This window comes from Phaseolus vulgaris, chromosome 1 (genome assembly GCF_000499845.2).
Source record: "Phaseolus vulgaris cultivar G19833 chromosome 1, P. vulgaris v2.0, whole genome shotgun sequence".
Lineage (NCBI taxonomy): Eukaryota > Viridiplantae > Streptophyta > Magnoliopsida > Fabales > Fabaceae > Phaseolus > Phaseolus vulgaris.
In genome coordinates, this window is record NC_023759.2 from 16,998,520 (window position 1) to 17,022,821 (window position 24,302).

Sequence of the window (24,302 nt, forward strand, 5' to 3'; positions counted from 1 at the left end):
AGGGAGGAGGTCTCGGCCCGCAGCTGCACCACCTCGCAGTCCAGAGAGCTAACGGTTTGCCCCATCAAGATCTCAGTCTTGATGGTCTCTTGGACCTGCGCTAGGTACTCCCTCCTAGCTTTTTCCACCATGCCCCGCATCAGATCTACAGACCCTTGGGCAGCTTCGAAGTCACTTTGCAGCGACTCCTTGTCATGCTCAAGCTCCTTTACCCTCTTCTCCAGGGCTATTTGCTTGCGGTGCTGGGTGGAAAACTCCAAAGAGAGCACCACCTGCCTAGCCAGGTGCATGTCCACCTCATCTCCGCTCCATTCGACAAGCTCTCGGTTGCTGATGAGCTGTCGAACCAAGGTGATGACCCGGCTGAAGTTCTCGTGGCTAGCTCCAGAGGCGCTTGGTCGCGAGCTGGATCCACCATATTCAGCAGCAGCAGAGGAGGTTGGCAGTGGTGGTGGGAGATCCCCAGAATGAGCAGAAGCGCCCCCAGCAGGAGGAGCAGATTGACCAAGAGATTGTCCTGCTGGGGGGAAGATGGTGGTTGAAGAGCTGGAGATGGCTGTCGGCAGGGAGAGGGAAGGCACGTGGGCTCTGGGGCAGGTTGAGTAGAGGGAGGAGGGGGTGAACCTTCCTCTACCTCCACCACCTCGATCTCCCCAGGCTGAAGAGATGAGCCCCCTCAACCGCTAGCAGTTGCCTCTTGCGGTGTATAAGAGGAGAGCCAGAGCTTTCCTCTTCGGTTGAGGGAGCAGCTGCAGCAACGGCAAGTGAAGTAGAGGCCTTCACCAATCTTTTTCTCTTCCTTCCTTGCTCAGGGCCTTCAGCTGGCGCGACCGAGAGAGGAGGGGCTGCAATGGGCTCAGTGGTGGAAGAAGAGGAGCCAGTTCCTTTGGTTCCCCGAAGCTTGGCAAGCTCCAGCAAAGCTTTCCTCCTGTCTTTCCCTGACATTGAATCTACATCGATAGGAAAAAGAAAAGTTAGATGGCCTAGTTACGCAAGTAAGTCAAAATGTATGCAAGCATGCATGAGAATGTGCAAGTATCCTAAGAGGTGGAAGAAGAAGAGCTACCTATGTACTTTTTCAGGGCCAACACATCGAACTCATCTTTGATGAGGCGAGCAGAGTTGTACTTGGCCCCCAGGAACAGCCCACATAGCTCGCGCTCGTAGGGGGCCATGGCTTCAAGGTCCCGGGGTTTCTTGAACTCAACCCCAGGAACCCAGTAGAGGGGGTACCCCTCTAGCAGGGTTGGACTTTGTGGGGTGGCAGATATCATGTAGAACCTGCCTTTCTAGTCTTTGAAGGATTGCTGGTACAGGCCCAAGAGCACTTGTCCAGCAACCCCATTCAAACTCACCCAAGACCTGTCCCCGGCGTTCTTCGCCTCGAAGAAGTAAAGGAACACGTCCACGGAGGCATTGAGTCCGAAGTAATTGCAGAGAATCTGAAATGCCCGGATGAAAGCCCAGGCATTTGGATGGAGTTGGCAGGGCGCGATGTTCAACTCCATCATCAGCTCCTTCTCGAAAAAGGTGAATGGCAGGCGTAGCTTCAACCTTTTGAAGACGACGGAGTAGATGAAGACGAAGGGCACCCCATTGGTGGCCCTATCGTCTGCGCAGATGGGCATCCCTCGAGGAGGAATGCGGATTTGGATGTTGAAATCGTTTTCCCTGTCTATGGCGCACGAAGGTTCATCCGGGTCATGGCTCAGAAGAGAGGTGAGATGACCCTGCGGTAGTAGGGTGGATGTTTCAGCAAGTAACGCCAGGGGGGCCCAGTCGTAGACCCTGGCGTTGTCGTGGTAGGAGGTCGCAACAGGTGGTGGTGGAGCTGGCGCACCTGCGGATGGCTGTGCACCTGAAGACGAGGCAATAATGCGAGCGGTTTGTTTCAAGCGAGCCATCGCGAGATAGCTGCAATGGAGGAAAAACGAAAAGTCAGAATGAATGGAAGAAGAGGGAATGATGAATGGTTCGGTGAAAACAGAGAAGGGGAAGGAGAAAGAGATGCCCAGGTGGAAAGAGGAAGAAGGAGAAGCGGAAATCAGAGCAAGAACGCGAAAAACCCTAGCGCGGGTCGAGAGAGGGAAAACAGAGAAGATGAATGCATGATAACGAGAAAGATAAATGCAATCGGTAAAAATGACCTAAACAGACCCAGGAAGAAGAAAAACCATACCTTTGGGTGATCACGAGAGGTTTGGAAGCAGAAAACTTGAAGAAAGATGGGTGCGCAGAGAGAGAGTTCGCAGGAAGTCTAAGAGTTGATTCAAGAAGATGAAGGAACAGTGAAGGCGCGCGCCTATTTGAATAAGAGAAGCGCTAGCGACACACCACGCTGGACGTCGATGGGGCCACGTGTCGCGAGATTAAGGAAGGAAGTCCAAATGTTAAAGAAGCAGCACGTGAGGTGGCACGTGATGCGGTCCCACTTGCCACGTGGACTGAGGGCACGACCACTTAGTCTCTTCGCCGAGAACGAGTTCACAGCTCGAGACTGGGAGGCTTGTGATCCGATCGGTCATCGGTAGTCGATGATGTCAGCAGTAGAGAACCACGTGGACCACTCGCAGGGTGACACGTGGACCAGGTGACAGAGAGATCAGGGAGGCGATCACCAAGAGCGGTGATCGGGGGGTCAGTAACCAAGTGACCACCGACAGATCAGGCGGCAGAGAGGTTAGGGGACAGATCACCCAGAACGGTGATCGGTGGTCAGTAACCAAGTGGCCACCAACAGACCAGTTCCCAGACGAACGCCTGGGGGCAGAATCCGAGAAGCAATAGAGCATTGATCAGTCATCGGTGTGCATGGTCATCGGGGTCTCGTGTTACACGTAGTTAAGCTGGGACTGAGGTTCCCAACGAGAGCGTTACACATGGACCTCGCATGAGCACATCTCAGGGAATCGCGCACGAGAGTGGCCTGAGGGAGCTAGTAAACCGATCAGTGATTGGTGACTCCCTCAACCCATTACGTACATGAAGGGTAAGCCATCTAAGCAGAGAGCAACGCTTGGTGAGTGTGCCTAGACCAGCCACACCTGGCGTTCTCCTGAGAGTATGCGATTTACCCAGATGGAAGAAATATGCTAAGTTACTCCGCAAGGGAATAACTTAGTATATAAAGAGAAGCGCTAGAGCCCTTCAAGTAGTGACACGTGTAGGGTCAGATGTGAGTCGCATGCCTCCACGTGTCATCATCTGAGAAGGGCGCGGTCCAGATAAAGGTTCACTCCGTACCGCTAAAGGTACAGACAAGCGCAACCAAGCGCAGAGACGCACGGACACGCACAGATACCCACACTCTACTGATTCTGGAGGTACATTATCTCAGAAAAGCATAACAGGGTTCTGACACATACCAGAGGGGCATAACAGAATTCTGTTAGGCCCAGATACAGAGAGAGGCATAAAATAGAATCAGAGAGAGATTGAGGGGGATACGAAGAAAAAGAGAGCAAGAGTTTTTCACACACACTACTAGTTTTTCTCATTTGGTGGTTCTGTGGTCTAACTTGATCGTCGGAGTGCAAATGGCCGCTAGAGGCGCCGTCTGTGTGTTTTGCAGGTCGCGTTTGGAGATCCAAGAGAAGGTCCTGAGGGTGATTTTGCAGAGAACACCAGTCGCATAGACGGGACAGAGAGTGCTACAAAGCGATTCCTCCACGTTCGAGTTGTCGGCAGGATCAGAATTTATCTCTTAACCAAAGGTCTATACTTGGGTTGCAAACACTTCAAATGAAAGAGGACAAAGCCCTTACACTTGCTCACAAAAGATCCCACAACAAAACTAAACAATTTTGAATGACAAGCCAGAAAAGCTTAAAATCAAGAAAGCTAAACCAAATTGGAAATAAGATAATGACAAAACCTTTAAGAAGACAACCAACAAAAACACAAAAGAAGACTCAAAGACACTTAAACTTTTAACTATGAAGTTTTAATCTTCTTAGAAATTGTAAAAGTAAGAAGGATAAAATTTCGGACATATGAAAACAATTTGCCAAATAAAAAGAATCATCTTTTTAGTAATGTTGAACTTGAAAAAGAAAGTGAATTGCGCAAAAAACAAAATTATCCCTGTTTTTGGTTTATGGATTTAAGATGTCCATAATCTTGTCATGCATATTTTCATTCACTTCCAATTTTCGCAAAAAATAGTTTGGGATTCAATTTTAATGATCACTTGAATTCTTTGTTTGGAACTAAATCAACTTCTACTCAAACAAATTTCTAGTTGCTTTTAGATCTTCACAATTAAAAGAAAAATAAGTAGAAGGAATTAAAGACTCCTAGAACACTAAGAACAAATGACTCAAGCAAAAAGAGGTAAGAACAAAAATTGACCCAAAATAAAAATTCAAACATGGAATTTAAAGTGCTTAATGAATAAAAATTATGGAAATGTAAATGACAAGAAAGTATAGGTGGAATTGAAATTGCTTGAAGGTAAAAGCAAGAATGTAAAGGTGCAAGAAAGTAAAGTGTCGAAATCAACTCAAAGCCAATAAGCACAAAATAACCATGCTCTAAATACCACATGATGTGAGTTGATTTTAGAGTTGTCCATTTTAATGCTGACACTTTGTTTATGCTTTGAATTTTAACAATTAAGGGGTGCGATCGAGAGAAGATTCTCACTGGACACGAACTTAACCAAGTGGTTAAGTAAGTGTGAGCGTTCACTTATAAAGCCAAAAGAAAAAACACACAATATGGTGATAATGATGATGTGTTGCATAATTGAAAGACATAACAAGGAAATAATAAAGATGAAGGAGACCAAATGGAAAATGAAGCAAAACAAGAACACAAACACAAGATAGATGGCAAAATGAAAAAAGGAATGAAAAGGATGAAGGATAGGAAAAGCTTATGGATATTGGAATGGAGGAACACACCACTTGGAATGTGTGGGATCCCCAAGATAAGTGATGAGGGCCACCATTTGAAGAGGTCTCACTCTCATAAGATAAGACCAATGAAGCGAGCACACAAGTCTCACTCACAATTTGTGCAGAGTTTCCTTTCTATTTCAAAATTCAATGTACCAATACATGAGGCAAGACACCCTATTTATAGGAAAGGGTCCCTTGATGGGAAAGTTGAGCAAGGGTGGAAAGGGAAAAGGGAGGGACGGCCAAAGGGGGTTGACTAAGGTCAAAACCACCCCTTTTAGCTAGGTTTTCTAGAACGTAGGGCAACCTTCCTTCCTAAAGGGTTAGGCACAAACTAAAATGATAAGCACACCCTCCCTATTATGCTAAAAGAACCTACTCTAGCCTATTTTGCTATTTGGACCCCTAAAGTGAGCCCAAATTATTTACAACATGTTTTTATTTTTAAAAAGACTAGAAGAAAGAACAATTGATGTTCTGGTTTATGCTCAATTTTTCTTCTGGTGAGGTCATTCTGATATTTGGTGGGGCTTTGATTTGACAGTTGAGATGACGTCTCACACTGCTCACAGTGTGATTTTTCTTTTGAGTCCTTGGTCATCTTCTTAGCTTCTTGGATTGCATCATACTGTGACCACTGCATTGCTTCCTTCACAAACTTTCTTCCTTGTCACGAAGGCTTAAAAAATCACATTTGAGGTTAATTTTTATTTATTGTTTAATTTTGTAATAAATGTGTGTACATATGTGTTGAACGTGTTGATTTTGAGTTTGGTGATGTTCGACCTTTGATAATTTTGATTTAATTTTTAATGAATTTGATAATATTTATATATATTGAATGTGTTGATTCTGAGTTCGGGGGTGTCCGACCTTCAACAATTTTTATTTAGTTTTATAATAAATTAGATAGTATTTATATATATATATATATATATATATATATATATATATGAAACTCGTTGATGTTGAGTTCGGGGGTATTCGACCTTCGATAATTTTGATTTAGTTTTATAATGAATTAGATAATATTTATATGTATTAAACATGTTGATGCTGAGTTCGGAAGTGACCTTCGACAATTTTAATTTAGATTTTCTTAATTTACCATAGTTATGGATGAAAGTTAGATTAATACACCACGTATAAGTGATGCACACGAGATAGGGGATGGAAGAGTTCATACAGTTTGCATAATGTAATGTCGTTAGTAAGAATAAGGTGTCCTTGTGTGAATTGTTTGAATGGAAGGATATTGAATGTTTTTGAAATTATAGAACATCTTTTGTGTGATGGAGTTTTGAAAAATTATACAACATGAATGTGGCATGGTGAATTGTAATACTTGCCAAGTTTGCGTGAAGCTTCCGAGTTTGTTGATTTTCCAATGGATGATAGATTAGAGGACATGATTTATGACGTGGAAGTAGAATCTTTTGCTGAAGTGGTTTTTGAAAATATTTCTAATGATGTAGAGACTCATTTATATCATGGTTCAACTAACTTCACACGATTATCAGCAATGTTAAGGTTGATGAATTTGAAGGCAATGAATGGATGGATCGACAAAATCTTTACAGAATTGCTTCAATTGTTGAAGGATATGCTTCTAGAAGGAAATAATTACACAATCGAAATTATGAGGAAAAAAGATACTTTGTCCGATGGGTATGAAATGTAAAAGAATACATTCATGTCCTAATGATTGTATTTTATAAGAAATTGAGTACGAAGATTTAAGAAGATGTTTTTGAGGTGTGGTTTGTCACGTTATAAGGTTAAAGTTGGTCAAAAAAGAATGTAAGGATGAAGTCATAAAGGAAGGTCGTCCTGCTAAGGTCGTTTGGTATCTTCCAATAATTCCAAGACTTAAGTGTTTGTTTGCAAATACAAATGACGCTAAAAACCTTAGGTGACATGCAGACAATAGAAAATGTGATATACTACTTCGTCATCCAGTTGATTTTTTGCAGTTGAAGAAGATTGATAAATAATTTCTTGAATTTGGAAAAGAATCAAGAAATGATAAAAGTTCTTGCCTGATGGAATCAACTTTAAATTTTTGAAATAATTTTAGGATATTATAGGGGACAATTTTAACAAATTATTTAGAGTTCCATTTGAAATGCAAGTTCCCATAATGGTGACCTTTCTTTTATAATTTTAATACCTAAAGTGGAAAATTCCAAATCTCAGGATGAATATAGGTCTATATCTCGGTTAGGTTGAGTTTATAATGCTTTGTTCAAAATCTTAGTTAATAGATTAAAAGTAACATTATCTGTTTAGATAGACCAACATTAGTGTGCGATGAGGAAGGAATTTTTTAAGTAGTATTATTAGTAAATGAAGTGATTGATGAAGCTAGATGTAAAAGGAAAAGAAGTTTAGTTTTTAAAGTAGACTATGAGAAAGTTTACGATTGTATAAGGTGGGAGTTTAAGGAATATATGCTTATGAGGATAACCAATCTTATTTTTTCCTTTTGATAAACGAAAGTCCAACATATGAGTTTAGAATGAAGAGGGGTCTACGTCACTACTTTTAGGAGATGCAACATGGTAAAATGTAAAAACTATACTTCGAAAATTTTGAGTGTTACAAAATAACATCAGAATTAAGGTGACTTTCCAGACCTGACCTATGAGACCTTGAACTTCTATTTCAAATACTTAGGAATGTCTATTAGAGTTAATCAAATAAGGGAGGTAACATGGATTCATGTTATTGATAAGACAAAATGAGAAATAATCTAGGAGGGTGGAAAGGAAAAGTGATAACGTATATAGGGAAGTTATGCGTATATAGGAAACATATACATTGGAAAACATGGAAAAATATTTGTAGGCCCAAATAGGAAGGAGGATTCAAACATGTTAATCAGTTCAATGAAGCTTTGTTGGGTAAATGGAAATGAAGAATTTTAACATCAAGAGGATTTTATGTGTTGTAAGGTGTTGAGATCAAAGTATGGCAGAGGATCACAATCAAGATGGAGTGGTATAAAAAATTTCTATAATATGGTCAAGGAATTTAATGTTGACATGTGGAAAAATAACTCTTTAAGATTGTTTGAAGGTAACATTAAAAGGAAGGTGGAAAAAGAAAATTAAATTAAATTATGGCATCATAAATGGTTGAAACAACAACAACCTATTTGTGAGGTGCATAACATATTTTACATGTTATCTCAGCAAAAGGATTACGTGATTTATAAATTTAGTGATTGGGAAGAAGGAAAATGAGTGAGGTTTTAGAAGGAGAAAAGTTATGTTTGAATGGGAAAGAAAGATCTTAAGAGAGCTTAAAAATGCTCTGTATGGGGTGGAAATTAAAAAGGATAGGGTAGATGAGTGGACGTGGAAAGCCAAGATACCCCTATGATGAACTTTTGTTCCTGGAGAATGTTAAGGAATACATTACCATACCAACCACAGATGAACTAAGGGAAAGAAATGTCCTCCAAGTTGACTTTGATCTTATCTACCTTATCTACTCGTTTTTCAAATTGGAACCTAAAACTTTGAACCATGTTTTGTTCTTTTGTGGTAGAGCAAAGTGGGTGTGAAAATCATGTTATCAATGGGTGGAAGCATAAAGAAGGGGTGAATCTATGGTAAAAGGAAATGTGGAGCACATTGTCCTATGTATTGGTGTCTGTGCAGATAAAGAAATAAATGTGCGATTGAAGGAAAATAGTTTAGTGGGCATGATGTTAATAATTTTTGCTCACTTATGGGAATAATACAATAGGATAGATAAAATTCAATTTTTGCTTCACTTATTTTTTAACAATAGTATCGTCTTCATGGGGGAGTATCTATTGAAATACAAATTTAAAGAAGTATTATTTTTTAACCATGGTATGGTCTCCGTGGGCAATATCTATTAAAATACAAATTTGAAGAAGTAAAAGAAGTTGGAAACAAAAGACGACCAAAATATCAAAATATAACTAACTTTTGGGTGTAGAAAATATGTGTAGTATCAAACATTAACATGTGTCAATACAAGAAATAGAACATAAAATAATTTGGATGAAAACTAATTTCAAGATTAGATGCGGAAAGGGATACTTTGAAATTTATAGTATAATAAATATGTAAATTGTTTGTGAACACCTTCACAAAGGTTAATAAGGAATCATTTTTGGACTTATAATATTTGTAATTCGTTAGTTAGTAATATTGTACCAATATTGATATTAATTTGAAACTTATTTATTGATTAAAAAAAATTAAAATTGAACTATTATAATATTAAATATATCTTTCAATACCAAATTCGAATAATAAGTAGTCTCTTAAATAAATTCTTTCACTATCTTCAAAATTATTATTGGAAAAAAACACTCCAAATTCACCTGTCAAAGAAACATGTGAAATTTAGAAAAATGGTTAAAACTTTAGAAATAATACAAAGAAATAATCTAATTAGCTTACTAAGTGATGATAAAAAAGATAAGCTTAATTAATTGGCTAATTAATAATTTCAATGTCGTTTTGAATTAATATTATAACAAATAAGTGACCAATTGCTTTTTCTTCTGACTAATGAAGGGATATTTTATCTGAAGTTTTATGGATGGTGACTTTATCACGCGAAACACGCGTTGAGTTCATTTATTGCATACATGTCAATTAATATATTGCTAATTAATACTTGTTCATACCTGCTCAATAATTGAGTTCTTTCAAGGGCAATTTTGTTTGTTTTTCTTATCTTAAAGGTCGCGTCTCTTCTTTTTAACAGTATTCCTTCTAAAGATATTGGTTAAATTTATTCCGGAGAAAGTAAAAATAGTGATAATTTTGTAACACAAATATATACGGTAAGAAATTCACAAAATTTGTGAAGAATGTAGAGTAAGTTAACTTCTAATAAATTATGTGACCAATATTTTGGCAATGTACCGGTATGGGCGAGGCCGAGGCTCACCTGGCTGCCCAAGGCCGAATTCACTTGACCAAGACCAGGGGAACCTGTCCGAGACCTTAGAAGACTTGGCCGAGAGGCCGAGACCTTAAAAGACTTGACCGAGACGACTGAGACCACTGGAATATGGTCGATGGCCGACCCATGCCATGATGACTTGGCCGATGGCCGACCCCTATTACAGTTAACGTTCAAACCAATATCAGTAAAGTCAATCCATCATTAAGAATTAGGTAATGCAACCCTAATCGGTACCCACCTCGATAAACGGGCCCAACAAGGTAGGCCCCCTTAGAATAATATAAATAGCACGCATCCCAAGGAGTAAGGTATGTAATTTATTACTGTTCACCTACCTGAGAGCTGACCACCTGCTTTACTGACTTGAGCGTCGGAGTGCCTTCGCAGGTACCCCCACCATCCGGTGTTCACCCGAGACCGAGTGCCGAAGGAGAGGCAGGAGGACGAGAAGAATCCCAGCTCATCACCCAGTTACCTGACCGACCGAAGGAAGGAGAAGAAGACTTCAATAGTTCTCTAGGTCCCATCTCCCTAGTAGGAACAATTGGCGCCCACCGTGGGGCCGAGGGAAACTAGCTGAAGGAAAAAAGTAGATGGTCTCAACAAGAAGCATGGAAAGAATGACTGAAGCCGACCAAACAATGCTGCTGCTGTCTCTCTAGAGGGAGATGACCGAGATGAAAAGAAGAGCCGAGGAGGCCGCTCAGAAGAATGAACAAGAACTGCAAGCTCTTCGCAGGGAGAACGATGAGATGAAGAAGAAGCTGGGGGAGGGAGGACCCTCTGTCCTACCGACAAATGTTTTCGGCAAGTCACACAACTCTCCCCCCGACCCAGATGTGGCCGAGGGAACGAGAGGCCGACCCCCTCCCCGAGACACCGAGATGGGCGACGAGTCGTGCCTAATCAGGTCCACCCAGACGACCCTGACAGCCGACCCGAACCGCCGACACCCCTTTACCAACACCATTATCGAAGTCCCACTACCTGAGAAGTGGAAGGGTTTCAACCGAGACCGATATGACGGGTCGACTGACCCGGACGAGCATATGGACGCCTACACCACCCATATGAGTCTCTACACCTCGGACGACGCCGTATTGTGCCGAGTGTTTCCCACATCCTTGAAGGGAGCAACCCTTAGTTGGTTCACCAAGCTCTCACCCAACTCCATCGATAGCTTTGCCACGCTCGTAGCAAAGTTTGAAACTCAGTTTGCGACCAGCCGGCCACACCACCTAACCTCCATCGCCCTGGTAGGCATCCGCCAGGAGAAGGGAGAGTCGCTGAGAACCTTTGTGGATAGGTTCAGTAAAGTGGCAATGAGCATCCGGAATCTGAGCCCGGACGTGGCCATGCACCACATGCTAACGGCCCTTCGCCCGGGACCCTTAGCCGAAAACCTGTGCATGCAGCCGGCCGACAGCTTGGACGAGCTGAGGAAGAGAGCTGCCAAATACATGCAGCTGGAAGAGCTAAGAGAGTTCCGCAATCAGGTCCGTGCCGAGGCCGGCGGAGAGAGGAAGGAAGAAAAGGATCGCCAAGGGCGGCCGATGCAAAAAAATGACCGGCGACGGGAGAATCGAGACCGACCGATCCGATTCTCAAGATACACACCCCTGACGATCGAGAGGGGGAGGATTCTGGACGAGGCCCTCAGCGCCGAGTTGATCCCTCCTCCAAGGAAGGTGGCCAGCCCAAATAATGCCGACCGGAGGAAGCAGTGTCGATACCACCAGAACGTCGGGCACTCGACTGAGGAGTGTCAAGCCCTAAAGGATAAGATCGAGGAACTTATCCAAGCTGGGCATCTCCGCCGCTTCGTCAGGAATGGCCGAGACCCACCCCGCCGAGCGGATCCACCCAGGCGGACGAGGTCACCCCAACGCGACCGAAATGATCGAGACAATAGAGGCGATCGACAACCCGCGAGGGACGACCCCCCCGGAGGGACGACCCCCCCAGGGAGGCCGATAGGAGAGGTAACCGAGAGGTTATCAACACTATTGTCGGCGGCTTCGCCGGGGGAGGAAGCACGAACAACGCTCGGAAGAAACACCTCCGGGCGGTACATCAGATGAACGCGGTGGCATTCCGGCCGAGGATGCCACCCATCACTTTCACGGACGAGGACTTCAAAGGCGTAGACTACCACCTGTAAGACGACCCGATGGTGATAGCGGTCGACATAGACCGATTCACCATACGGAAGACCCTCGTGGACCAAGGAAGTTCGGTAGATATCCTTTACTGGAAAACTTTCAAGGCCATGAGGATGGCCGAGTCGGAGATGATGCCATACGATGACCACGTGGTAGGATTCTCGGGCGAGAGGGTGGGTACCAAGGGATATATAGACTTGTACACCACCTTCGGAGAGGGGAAGAGCACCAGGACCATCAAAATCCGATACCTGGTCATCGACGCCAACACCTTCTACAACATCCTCCTCGGTCGACCCAGCATAGACTACCACCAGTAAGACGACCCGATGGTGATAGCGGTCGACATAGACCGATTCACCATACGGAAGACCCTCGTGGACCAAGGAAGTTCGGTAGATATCCTTTACTGGAAAACTTTCAAGGCCATGAGGATGGCCGAGTCCGAGATGATGCCATACGATGACCACGTGGTAGGATTCTCGGGCGAGAGGGTGGGTACCAAGGGATATATAGACTTGTACACCACCTTCGGAGAGGGGAAGAGCACCAGGACCATCAAAATCTGATACCTGGTCATCGACGCCAACACCTCCTACAACATCCTCCTCGGTCGACCCTCCATCAACCGGCTGATGGCCATAGTATCAACCCCTCACCTTGCGATGAAATTCCCTTCAAGATCAGGAGACATTCTCACGGTCCATGTAAACCAGAAAGAAGCACAAGAGTGCTACGCCGAAAGCCTTCGGGTGGAGCCCTTAAGGGCCGACACCTCTCCCCTCAGAGTGAGGAAGTCCTCCCGAAAGGAACGCTCCCCCAGGAAGGACCGACCGAGAGAGATCAAGCCAACCGTAGCGTTGGTGGACCTCGATCCCCGAGCGACCGAGGATAGACTGGAGGTAAGAGAAGAGCTGAGGAGAGTCCCCCTCCTCGACGAAGAACACAGCACAGTTGTAGGAACAACCTTGGCAGCGGCCGAGGCCGAGATCATGCATGCCGCGCTGAAAAAGAATATCGACATGTTCGCATGGACGCCGGCCAACATGCCGGGGGTGAGCCCGGATGTCATCACCCATCGATTGTTAATATTCAAGGAAGCCCGTCCGATCTCTCAAAAGAAGAGGGACTTGGGCAACGAAAAGTGACTCGCGGTGAAGGAGGAGGCCGGCAAGCTCCTGTCGGCCGGATTCATAAGGGAGGCCCGATACACGACATGGCTGGCCAACGTCGTCATGGTCACCAAGCCGAATGGTAACTAGAGAATGTGCGTCGACTACAGGAACATCAACAGTGCATGTCCGAAAGACACCTACCCCCTCCCGAACATTGACCGACTGGTGGATGGGGCGGCCGACCACAAAATAATGAGCTTCCTGGACGCTTACTCTGGCTATAACCAGATAAGCATGCACCCGAGGGACAAGGAGAAAACAGCCTTCATGACGGCCGACGCCAACTACTATTACGAGGTCATGCCATTCGGCCTCAAGAACGCAGGGGCGACCTACCAGCGCCTTATGGACAAAGTCTTCAAGGGCCTAATCGGCCGGGCAGTAGAGGTATACGTGGACGATATAGTCGTGAAGTCCGACTCATTCGATCAACACCTGAAAGACCTGGACGAGGTCTTCAGGGCCTTAAGGGGAGTCAACATGAAACTCAACCCCGAAAAATGTACCTTCGGGGTCGAGGGAGGAAAGTTCCTAGGCTTTATGCTCACCCACCGAGGGATAGAGGCCAACCCCGACAAGTGTCAAGCCATACTCAACATGAGAAGCCCAAACAGTGTGAAGGAGGTGCAACAACTGCTAGGGCGGCTGACCGCCCTCTCCCGGTTCGTCCCCTGCTTGGCCGTGAGGACGAGGCCGATGGTCCAGCTGCTCCGGAAGGGCAAAAAATTCGCCTGGGACGACCAATGCGAGGAAATCTTCAAGCAGTTCAAGGAGTTCCTCACATCCCTGGCCGTCATCCAGAAGCTGAGACCCGACCACCCGATCCTTGTCTATCTGGCAGTCTCAGAGGAGGCAGTCAGCGCTGCCCTAGTATAAGATACCGAGGGCGAGGAACGACCAGTGTACTTCGTCAGCCGAACCCTCCATTCTACCGAGACCAGGTACCAGATGATAGAAAAAGTGGCCCTCGCCCTAGTTCTCACGGCAAGACGGATGCGCCCCTACTTCAAAAATCACTCCATAACTGTAAGAACCGACTACCCTATCTTTAAAATTCTGTCTAAACTGGACCTTGTAGGGAGGATGATAGGATGGTCAGTCGAACTTTCCGAATTCGACATACGCTATGAACCGAGGGGCGCCATCAAGTCTCAGTGCCTGGCCGACTTCTCGGCCGAGCTGACACCACTACCCACCCTCTCGGGCGGGTGGACGCTCTATGTGGACGACCCCTCAAACAAAACAGCTTGCGGAGAGGGAGTCGTCCTAGAGGGCCCGGGCGACCTCTTCCTAGAACAAGCGCTCCAATTTGGATTCCGGGCAACCAATAACCAGGCCGAGTACGAGGCCTTGCTCGCTGGGCTGAACCTAGCCTACGACATGGGAGCACGCGAAGTGACATGCAAAAGCGACTCCCGGGTGATGGTTGGCCAAGTCAACAGGGAGTTTGAGGTTAAAAAGCCTCTGCTGCAGCGATACTACCACGCGGCCAAAAACAACATCGCCCGCTTCAGCAAAGCACCCTTGGAACACATACCGAGGGAGGACAACAAAAGGGCCGACATCCTGTCCAAACTATCGGTCACCAAGAAGAAGAGCCACCAAAGATCAGTCATACAAATATGGCTGAGACACCCTAGTGTGACCGAGTCCGAGGCCGGGTGCCTGGTTATAGAAGAGGCCGAGGCCGACAACTGGATGACACCCGTCATCCAGTACCTAACGGACGGAAGGCCGACCAAGAAAAGGCGATGAAGCAACAATGTGCCCGGTACACCATGATCAACGAAGACCTATACCGAAGAGGTTACTCGACCCCCCTACTGAAATGCATCACTAACAAACGGGCCGAGTACATTCTGGCCGAGATCCACGAAGGGATCTGCGGAAACCACGCCGGGGCGAGGACGATGGCCGCCAAGGTTCTGAGGGCCGGATACTATTGGCCGACCGTACAAGGCGACTGTGCCGAATATGTGAAGAAATGCGTCAAGTGCCAAGAGTTCGGCCCCTTCCAGCACACCAAGCCTGAAGAGCTGCACAGCATCATCTCCCCATGGCCGTTCGCCATTTGGGGGATGGACATCATCGGTCCCTTCTCCCCGGGGAAGGGGCAGACCAAGTTCCTCCTGGTGGGAGTCGACTACTTCACCAAATGGATCGAGGCTGAACCCCTTGCCTCCATCTCGGCAAAAAATGTGCAGAACTTCGTATGGAGGAGCATTGTCTGTCAGTTCGGCGTCCCGCACACGATAATAACTGACAATGGCGACAGTTCGTTGACCGAGGCCTACAGTCCTTCTACGATGACCTAGGCATCAAGTCCATCACGACCTCGGTAGAACACCCTCAAACCAATGGACAGGCCGAGGCCGCCAACAAGGTCATACTCCACAAGCTGAAAAAGCGGTTGGGCAAGACAAAAGGCCGATGGACCGAGGAGCTAATCGAGGTACTCTGGGCGTACAGGTGCACCCCCAGACTACCACGCAGGAGACACCCTACAACCTGACATACGGGACCGAGGCCATGATCCAGGTGGAGGTGGCCGAGCCCACCATACGACGACAGATGTTCGACCTCAACCTAAACGAGGAGAGCCTAGCGGTCAACCTCGACTTGGTAAGTGAGTTTCGTGACAAAAGCAGGATTCGGGAGGCTGCCTGCAAAGTCTGGGCGTCAAGGCGATACAACACAAAGGTCCGGCCGAGAAGTTTTCAGAAGGGCGACCTCGTCTGGAGAATGCGCAGCGACGCGAGAAAAAACGAAGGGAAGTTCTCATCCAACTGGGAGGGGCCTTTCCGAGTCCGAGAAGTCGCGCAGGGAGGAGCTTATCATCTAAAATGGCTTTCAGGAAAAATTGTACCGAGGACGTGGAATGCCACGCACCTCAAGTTCTATTACAGCTAAAATCAATAAAATCACGCACTCTTTCCTCACCCAACCAGGGAGGTTTTAACGAGGCGTTTTCATCAAAGTGTTGGAAATATTCTGCCACCACCTCTCGAAAATATTCCACCGAACAAGCAATGACCGACTGCCCACTTGCTCGATTAACATCGCAAGTGCCGGCTGACCAACTGCCCACTTGCTCGATTAACATCGCAAGTGCCGGCCGACCGATTGCCCACTTGCTCGATTAACCTCGCAAGTGTCGGCCGACCGATTACCCACTTGCTCGATTAACATCGCAAGTGTCGTCCGACCGATTGCCCACTTCCTCGATTAATAGCCGATCGCCCATATTTTACTCGCTCGAATTAAACGTTCGCAATTAATGGTCGATCGCCCATATTTTACTTGCTCAAGTTTAACGTTTGCAATTAATGGTCGATCGCCCATACTTTACTTGCTCAAATTTAACGTTCGCAATTAACGGCCGATCGCCCATGTTTTACTTGCTCATATTTTAAACATTCGCAGTTATGACCGACCGCCTGAGTCAATGGGAGACCGATTGGTTAACTTGTAAATTTATGCCAGACTGATAAAGGAAAAGTTGGACGATATATTAATAAACAAAGAAGCACCGGACGATACATCAAAACACAAAATAAGAAGGCCACGCCCCGGCCTCGGAGGATACCAAAAGAAGGAAAAAGCCACAACCCGGCCAAAGGTATAAGCCTAATCCTGCACTTCAACACACTCACCCTCCTCGGCCTCAGCCTCCCTACCCTGAACCTCGGCCTCCCCTCCTTCGGTCCCGGCCGGTTCAGCCCCTTGAGCAGTCAAGGCCGCCACTTCGGCACTCAGCATTATCCGACCCTGATAGACCTCACAATCAAGGTCGAACTCCCCAGTAGCCGGCGACCCTCCATATAGCACGTGCGCTTGACGCACGGCTCGTTCAAAACACTGCTTCAGTAACTCCTCGACCTCGTCATAATTCTCGTCAAGCTCAGCTTCGACTTGGGCCTTGGCAGTTTGAAGGGCAAGCACCTCAGCGGCCGACTCAGCGAACTTCTCGTCAGCCCACTTCTTCAGTTGGGCGATCTCAACGGCCGCCCTCCTCTTCTCGGCCTCAAGCTGCCGCCTCGCCTCGACGGCTTCATTTTGGGCCAACTCTCTCTCGGCCGACTCCTTGGCAATCTTGGTTGTCAAGTCAGCATTAGCGGCCAAAGATTGCTTCAAGGACTGGGTGGCCTCCGAGAGCCGATGCTCCAACTGCGACACGGTCTCCACGTGTCGGTCTTGCCCTTGGAGACCGTGCTGGAAGAGAACGACCGAGCGGCACACGAGCTCGAGGCCGCTCTTCAAGAGTTCTGTCGGGTCGACATCTCGAAGGGACTCCCGAGACTCATCGGGGAGCGCCACACGAACCCTTCGTGTGAATTGATGGCCGCGCCCCAAGAGATCGAAGGGGGTCGGCCCAGATCTCGCCACGACATCAGATGAACCCGGGCGGGAGCGGGGAAAGGGCTACGCCACCTCGACCACCTCTCGACGAGGAGGAGGAGGCGTCGGCATCGAGCCGGGCGACCGGACGGTAGTTGCAATATTGCTACCCTCCCTCGGCCGCTTCTTGGACTTCTGGGAAGGACCGACCTGCTCCCTGGACTTGGCCGCAACTTCATTGGCCGGAGGCATCACCTCCAAGCTACGGCGACCCTTGCGTGCGGCCGCTTTCTGTCGGTGCTTATCAATCACGCCAACAGCATTTGGTCGCTCGTTCACCATGGTCTCTGCAAAAGAAAACACAAGTTAGAAAAGGTCAAACGATAAAAGACGACGACCGACTGACCGACTGAACGCAAAGTAAAAACCCATACCCCTAACGGCCGCCCAACGCCCAGGCTTAGCATAAGCCCCGATCAGCGTCCGACATGGAAGCCTCCTCGGGAGGGCGTCAAAGAGCGAGAGAATTTCCAGCTCATCGGCACCCTCTGTCGGCCTCGGCCATTCTTTGAAGCCACAAGGCTTGCGAGTCCAGTAGAGGGGGAACCTCGATCCACCGGACTCGTAAAAAAAAATGGCCGTCGCCTCCGGCCGAATGATGAGTTTAACAAATCGCTCCTTAAACCTTTTGTAAGAGCCTGCAAAGAGGTCAAACAACACATTACCCGTCCGCCCAACCAACGAGTGCCACGACACTTTCTTAGCAGGGTGAGAGGCATAATAACAAAGAAAGGAAGAGGGAGAAGGATGGAAGCGCATCACGTCACACAACAGGCGAAAGGCCTAAAGGGATGCCCAGGTGTTCGGATGAACCTGGGTGGGCGCCACGTTGAGCGTCCGAAGAACGCCCATCGTGAATGTGTCAAAAGGTAAAGACACGTGGAGGTCAGAAAAAAAGCAGGTATACATATAAAAGAAAGGGGGACCATCGCCCGGTCGCCCCATGCACACTCTCTCAGTTGGCCCACAAGGCACAACGTCAAAATAACTAGAGCGACCGCCCGGCTTTAATGTTGGGTTCTTGACGAAGAACTCGGCCACACACTCCGAAGTGCTATAGCTGGAGGACTTCTCAACCACGTTGGGATCCACCCAGCTAAAGTCCATAAGAGGTATGGCCAAGGGAGGAGAGTCCGACCGGTCGTGCGCAACCGCCGGATCATCCTCCCTCACAACTTCTACTGGGGACGACCCCTCGGCCAACCCAACCGACTGGGAGCCGGTGGTAGAAGAAGAAGAAGAAGAAGAAGAAGAGGAGGAGGAAGATGAAGAGGACGATCGTCCGATGGGGGAAATCGGACGGCTAACAGGACACATGGGAGGGGCGGAAGGAGAGAATGTTTGACCGGACGAAGACGATGTAGGCCGAGATCGGCTCGACATAACTAACCTTTTTCTGGGAAAGGAAATGTGGGCGACAAATCACTCGGTTATCAGAGCTTAGGGCGAGAGATCACTCGGCTATCAGTTTGCTCAGATAGAAAACACAAGGGTGCGACACTGTGGTGGACCCCTATTTATAGGGCCCATGGGCCTCGGAATGCGAAACGTCAAACCAATCTCAACCGTTAGATCTCTCAGATCTAACGGTCCACAAGCTCTCCCGCCCAAAAAACCCCTCATCAATGCACATCACATCGTGTCGTCTGAGGTCATGTCACACCGCCTAGTCAAGTCATACCTCGAGAAATGAAACGACCACACGTTCAAGGGAGGCCGACCGACTCCCATTATTAAAGACTCATCGGACATAGCTAACACATCTGCCCTTGAGTCTGGGGGGCAAGTGTACCGGTATGGGCGAGGCCAAGACTCACCTGGCTGCCCGAGGCCGAATCCACTTGACTAAGACCAGGGGAACCTGGCCGAGACCTTAGAAGACTTGGCCGAGACAACCGAGACCACTGGAATATGGCCGATGGCCGACCCATGCCATGATGACTTGGCCGATGGCCGACCCCTCTTACAGTTAACGTTCAAACCAATATCAGTAAAGTCAATCCATCATTAAGAATTAGGTAATGCAACCCTAATCGGTACCCACCTCGATAAACGGGCCCAACAAGGTAGGCCCATTAGAATAATATAAATAGCACGCATCCCAAGGAGTAAGGTATGTAATTTATTACTGTTCACCTACCTGAGAGCTGACCACCCGCTTTACTGACTTGAGCGTCGGAGTGCCTTCGCAGGTACCCCCACCATCCGGTGTTCACCTAAGAACGAGTGCCGAAGGAGAGGCAGGAGGACGAGAAGAATCCCAGCTCATCACTCAGTTACCTGACCGACCGAAGGAAGGAGAAGAAGACTTCAATAGTTCTCTAGGTCCCATCTCCCTATTAGGAACAAATTAAAATATTTGTCACAAAAACAGCGGTAATTCATAAATTTATAAATTTACTCTCGTGACAAATATTGTGATGATATTTTTCAATTTCTATGTTATATAACGTATTATATCATAAATATTAAATATTTTGTGATTTTTTTTAAAAGATTTTTGTCATTGACAAATTATCTGTCAAAAACAATAATGAAATATTTAGTGATTTTTTTAAAGGATTTTTATCTTAAAAGAAATTATTTTTCTTATATATAAATAAACTCTTTTTTTAATCCTTTGATAATATATTTTATGATTTTTATTCAACTTATGACTATATATGATAAGTGCCTTCTAATTAGTTGCATTTTTTTTTTGGATTTTTGGAACTTTGTGGAAGCTTAATGGAGACAATGGATCAAGGATGACTCAAATGGAGTTATGAATTCCTTGTAAGTGCATGAAGAGTAGGGAGAGTGTTTGGTAGGACCATATCACTTGGAAAGGTGAAGAAGAAGACCAAAGATATTTATCCTAAACAGGTTTAGACCATGGGAGTGTTTAGGCTAGTAATTTGGCAGCATAACACTCATAAAATTGATCTTATAAAACATGAACCAAGCTACTCCTTATATAGGTGTAGGAGGCTGACCATTGGTTACAAAAATGAGAGGGAAATTCAAATGCTAAATGGTTTGAACTTAGACACCAAATTATAGTCACATGGCAAGCATGTTCAAGTCTACTTCATGTGACCTAATTAGGTCTAAATGATCAGTTTAGGGTAAATGTTAGCTGCAATTAAGCCCTAATTATACCATAGGTAGGTTTTAGATGCCCAACCCTAACCCTAATTCACTTAAAGAAAAATTACAAGTAAATTTCTTACTCTACTTTAAGCAAGAAAATAAATTATACTTTAGAAAAATTTACACTAGGTTATGATATTTTTTAACATATATAAAAGGGTGTCTCTGCCATCAGTAGCAGAGTCCCAATCTTCTTATATCCTCATTACCATAGCTTTAGTGATTGGTCTTGAACTAGGGCCTCTGCCATTAATATATATTTAAAATAATTTAAATTATATTGAAATTATTTATTATTTTAAAATATTGTCACAATAAAAGAGCTCATTAGACAATCTCAAAAGACTAAACTCTAGAAGATCTTCATAGATGGTCTACTCATGCATTACATGCCAGACGCTTCAAAAGTATGATGTTCCAAAAGGAAGTGTTATCTTGAACATATCAAACGATCTGATTTTTACTCAACATTAGATGTTCTCAATAGAAAATATGAGCAAGACTCGCTAGATGAGTCAATAATGGAAAGTCTTGTTAGACGAATATAACACATAGAAGATCTTAATAAGAAAGATGAGAAAGACTCACTAGACAATCTTACAGTGAAAAGATACATTAGACAATCTAGTAAAGACATAACAGACGACCTAGTCTTCGTCTCAATAATGGATAATCTCTTATTATTGGGTTTTTTTTTTTCCGTCAAGCTAACTGAGTCAACTTTAGTACAATTGATTAGAGAAGTTGTCATATCCACGAGAACTAAAGGTTACCAAGATAACAATATCATTCAAAATGGAGTAAGGATATGTTTATTTTTGGGTGCATACACTATTTAATAGATATAATAGAAAACTATAAAGAATATAAATAGTGAGATTGAAACTAGATGCACAAAGGAGAAGTTTAGATATTCAGAACAAATGTTGGGATTGAATCACTTTGTAAATCTTTTTTGTTGATGTTACTTACAAATGCTTTGTTCTTCAAGTTCACTATTCCTTATGGTAAAACCAAGTTAATCACTTAATCATAGTTATCTACAACAATAGATTACCATAAGCAATTCCTTGACTTACAATTATCTCAGTTCTGCATTAAGATGCTATAGTTCAAGCTAAATACTCAATTATGTTCCCAAACATTGACATACTTAGTTGATTTGAAAGAGTTCAGAAAATGAATGTGTTTCCCAACATCATTCAAGTTTTAAAGGCATGAATGGTGATTCTTCACATATCAAGCATTAAGCATTCAATCAAATCATACGAAATAAATTTAAAAAAAGCATTTATAAACAACAATAATTAAAAAATATTACATTGTTCTCCAATCCCAATATGATAAATTTAGCTATTCATGATAAAGCTTACACAGAAGCTCATGCATGAGCAGACATGGGGTTTTGAATGTTCCTTGCCAACTAAGGTTATTCTTTTAGTGATGAGTTCCTTCAGATTTGTAATCCGCTCAACGTCTAGCCAATCCACTCAGTAGTTTCGCTTTCTTCACTTTGAAGAAACCTTTTGGCTCAAAGCCTATTATGAGTTTAGGTAAATCATATGTTTCTTAATCCATGAAGGATTCTCTTAAAGCCTAACCCAACCTAATTAGGATTTGAGTTGGTCGTCAAAACCCTAATTTCTGGAGTCAACATGTAGCCCTTTTCATTAGGGAATTCAAAACCCTGATTGAAGAGCTTAAGAGAGTCAACACATGGCCCATTCCCAAGACCACTAGGCCCACTCACAAGACCACACGACCATGCATCAAAACTAGCACACATGAAGGCTTATAAACATGAATTTTTGTGTAACTTTAAGAGATATGGGACTTGGAGAAGACCTATGCACCAAAAATGTAATGTGCATATCCATGTATCATTTTATTCCCACGTGCTATAGTACATGGTGTGCAATAGGGCTCCAATAATTATAAATAAAAACCCCTTTCCTCTTGTAAAAATACTTTGAATTGAATAAGAATAGACTATGTTATTGTTCTTTTCTTTTTATTCTTTAAACTCAATGAAAATGGGAGTATTTTCCTAGGCTCACCACCAAGGATCCTTCCTTGGAAGTGAGGGCCTTGAGTATCGAGTTTCCCACTTGAAACATGGTAAAAGTTTTCAAAATTTTCTAAGTTCTTCTGCTGCCTCGAGGAGCCTTAGAGAGCCTTCCATTAGTTCTTCTATGAGAGCTGATGACTGTTTTTATGGTAAGTGTACCGAGTCAAAGTAATAATTTGTCCCTAAGGACGGATATCGAATCCACAAGGAACATTTATTTAAAATCCTAATAGTAACATTCACTAAGTATAAGAATATTCAAAATAATTTTATTTGATTTGATATTGACAATAGTTTGAGATTAAAACTTTAAGGTGAGAACCCAAAGAAGATCCCCACTAGACACGAAATTAACCACGTGGTTAAGTAAGTGTGAAGGTTCACTTCTAGAGGGAAAAGAGAAAAAACACAATATGGTGATTATGATGATGAAAGTAAATTGTGGAAATGGAAGGAACACAAGTTGAAGGAAGACAAGTGATAACCAAAATTAAAAGACAAGCATGATATCATAAAGAGGAATAGAATGGATGCCGCAAAAAGAAAGATAAAAAGAGGAAGGGATGAAGGAAGCTTATGAAAGAAGAAGGGTTGTCACACCACTTGGAGAAAGGAGGCACTCCAAGATGAGTGGTTAAAGAGCCACCACTTGAAGTGCTCACACACTCAAGATAAGACCCACTATGAGGACTCTCAAGTCTCACAAAAACACTCTTGCAGATAGAGGGGTATGGGTGTCATTCATGAGAAGCCTTCTAGAAGGTAGGTCAATGAAACCTTAAACCTATAAGCACTTGTCATGAAAGGCGGGCTTGGCACAAGCCCAAATTTGTAAGCACACCCTACTTAAATTACTAAACACACCCTACTCAAATTACTAAGCAAACCCTACTCTAGTTTATTCTTCTATTTGGAACCCCCAAAGTGAGCCTAATTTATTTACATCACTTCTCTTGTGGAAAGACAAGAAGGAAGAACTTCTGATATTCTGGTTTATATATAGTTCTTCTTCTGTTGATGCTCTCTCGAGGTTTGGTGGAGCCTGACTTTGTATACTGAGATGACTGGCCTTTTTGTGAAATACTTGATGTGTCCTTAGTCATTTGTTCGTTGTTATGGTTTGTTTCAGTCCCCCCAAGTTGGAAAGAATCCGTCCTCGAATTTAGAACTCTTGCAAATAACATAGTTTGTTCACTCGATTTATATATGTGAGTGGTGAAGCAAACTTATCTTCATTGATTTTTCGGAGTTTGGGTGGAATAGTTCTAGTTACATGTAATTTTTGTAGAGAATGTGTAGGATCAAAGGGAATTTGATGTGAAAAACGTCTTATAAGGTGTAAACCTTTAAAAGGATTTTGAAAAATATTCCCACATTTGTCTAACAAATGCATGTAATTAGAGCTATGAATAGATAAACAAGAAGGAAGGAAAGTACCAAAGTGAGTCAACAATTTTTATTTGTGATGGATCAAGATTACGGTTTTCACCACGTTTGGTGAGGTGATGAG